This window comes from Staurois parvus, unplaced genomic scaffold (assembly GCF_062004578.1).
Source record: "Staurois parvus isolate SC_StPar_1 unplaced genomic scaffold, SC_StPar_1.0 ptg000141l, whole genome shotgun sequence".
NCBI classification, from domain to species: Eukaryota; Metazoa; Chordata; class Amphibia; order Anura; family Ranidae; genus Staurois; species Staurois parvus.
In genome coordinates this window covers 917,606-920,093 of record NW_028317937.1, presented here as the reverse complement: position 1 = coordinate 920,093, position 2,488 = coordinate 917,606, and positions in this window count along the sequence as shown.

Genomic DNA, 2,488 nt, shown 5'->3' with positions numbered 1-2,488 from the left:
TACAAGAACTTTTCCTCACCTTCCTCCCTGAACATGAACCTTTTTCAAGCCTTCACCTTGATCATTCTTTTCTCAGGATCAGAACAAGGTCTTTGAGGGGCTGGTGAATTTGCAGTTCTTATAATCCCCTATACATCCTGTCCCGAGTCTCTATTATGGGTTTCTAAGATCTGCTCTGTGGCATAATCAGCCTGCAAGACTTTTCATCCTCCAGCACAAATAGGGGCCTAGCAGGTCTCACCTAGTATTGAATTCTCTGTTCAGTGAACTCAGACTAGATGAATTACCCACATCTTTATCTTCACACTCCTGTCCCATGCTCTGAAGGGAAAGTCCAGTCCAACAGCTTTCTGGTCAGTATTAAACCCCCCCCCCCCCCAAAAAAAAAAAAAAAAAAGTGTAAGGTGCCTGCCAGTAGGGAACATTTGAAACTAAGGGAATTGGGGGGGCATTGGGTGTTTTACAGAGCTTGCTTGTTTTTTTTTTCCTTTTGGGGAGGAGCAAATCTATCCTAGAAGATGGTACCCCTCTATATTAAAGCTCCCTGGAGTTGTGGCAACTCAGAGTTAGGCTTTTAATGCTATCTGCATCTCCAGTGAAGAGGCTTTTCGATAAGGTTTTAAATGCTAGGGCCCCAGTAAAGAGATGCACCTTTCTATTCTTACCACCTAAACAGGAAGTAATGTTTTGCTGGAGTTGGCCTTCAAAGTAGACCTAGTATTAGATGTTTCTTAAACCAAGAGGATATATGCTAAATGGAGCATGTATTAACTCACAGATATTACCATACTCCCACTACTTTTCTAAAAGAAAACCATTAACCCAAGGTCAGCATTTACTTCCAAGACTGGTTTGTTGACTCAGGGATGGCATGTGGCTTTACATTTTTTGTGCCTATACAGCTCTTTGTTGTGTTGACAAAATCTGACAGATCAGTTTCCTGCTGCAGCCTGTCACCTTGCTAAAAAATATGTAAACCCAACATTTCATATTCCTGATATGTACCATGTCCTTGTGTGTCAAAGTATTGTGTTCTCTTGCTTCCTTTGTGTGAAATACTTTGTGCCCCTGCCAGTTCCTCTGCTTTCCTATTAAAAAACAGCACACTAGGCATGAGAGCACAGTAATCAATTTTCTGACAGTGCTGGGACCTAATCCAATGATCAGGGTTGTGCTGCACAGCCATTCACCGGGGAAAATTAGGGTACTGTGGTTTCTCCTCCCTGAACTCCTTATGCAGCCTATAAAGAGAGTGTATATATTTAAAGAAGGGGGTGGGAAAGGTATTTATGTGTGTACACTCACCAGCCACTATTAGTTATACCTTGCTAGTGCCAAGAAAATATTCCCCACACCAGAAGCCTGAACCATTGAGCCAAAGCAGGATGGATCCATGCTCTCATGTTTACACCAAATTCTGACCCTACCATCTGAAAGTCGCAGCAACCAGTCTGCCTATTCTCCTGACATAAACAAGGCATTTTCATCCACACAACTGCTGCTCACTGGATTTTTTTTGACTATTCTCTATAAACCCTAGAGATGGTTTAATGTTATAGCGCTGTACACCATTGTAGACAGAACAGTAGGTTATCCTGACTTACAATTGTAATAAGCTTAGAGGGTTGGATATTGGTTTTGGGTACACAATGAAATAGAATCTTTGCCCTCCTTTATTAGGTTTAATGTATAATTCTATAAAAAAAAAAAATGCATGTCTGCTTGTCATTGTTTGATATCTTATACCTTTAAAAGCCCAAGTGCTTAAGGAGTTTGGGACTGCAAGATATATAGCATGACCTCAAACCTAAAGAAACATTTGTTGGTACACTTTTAAAGCCCTGAAACTTACTAACTGTTCCAAAAAAAGGATACCAAATGTTTATCTGCCACTATGCCCCTAAAGCAAACTGGAACATTACATTTTCCAAGATTTGAGTTGAGCCCAAACATAAGCAATGATTTGAGAGTCCAGCTCTCATTTGTAATACCTGTACCAATACTAAGCTTCCATTAAATGCTACTGGAATAATCAATGCCAATATAAGTTACAGTGGATTATGGCATGAACAGGAGATAAAGGCCAATGCATCTTGTGGCAGATGCCATGCAAACAGCTACAGAAGGCAGCACTATAAAATAAACAGTCAAAAAAGCTGGCACCACTCAAAATATGCTAAAAACACCTTGCATGCTAAAATAAGCAATACATGCTCTACATGAAAGAGTAAAGTTTTCAGACTTGCAAAAAGTTGTTGGCTCTTAGACTTTGCCAAACAAGGCAATTCATAAACCACTAAAGTCATAAACTGGCTTACATACATGAACAAGGAAGGGGAAAAAAAAAAAAAAAAAAGGGAACTACAGACTTCAGTAAAAAGTATGCTAGTTCAGAGAAGAGTACTCCCCATACCAAAGATGGAAAAGGTAAAAAAAAAAAAAGCATGAATTGAGGAATAAGTCACAAAAAGATAGGAAATAACAAGAG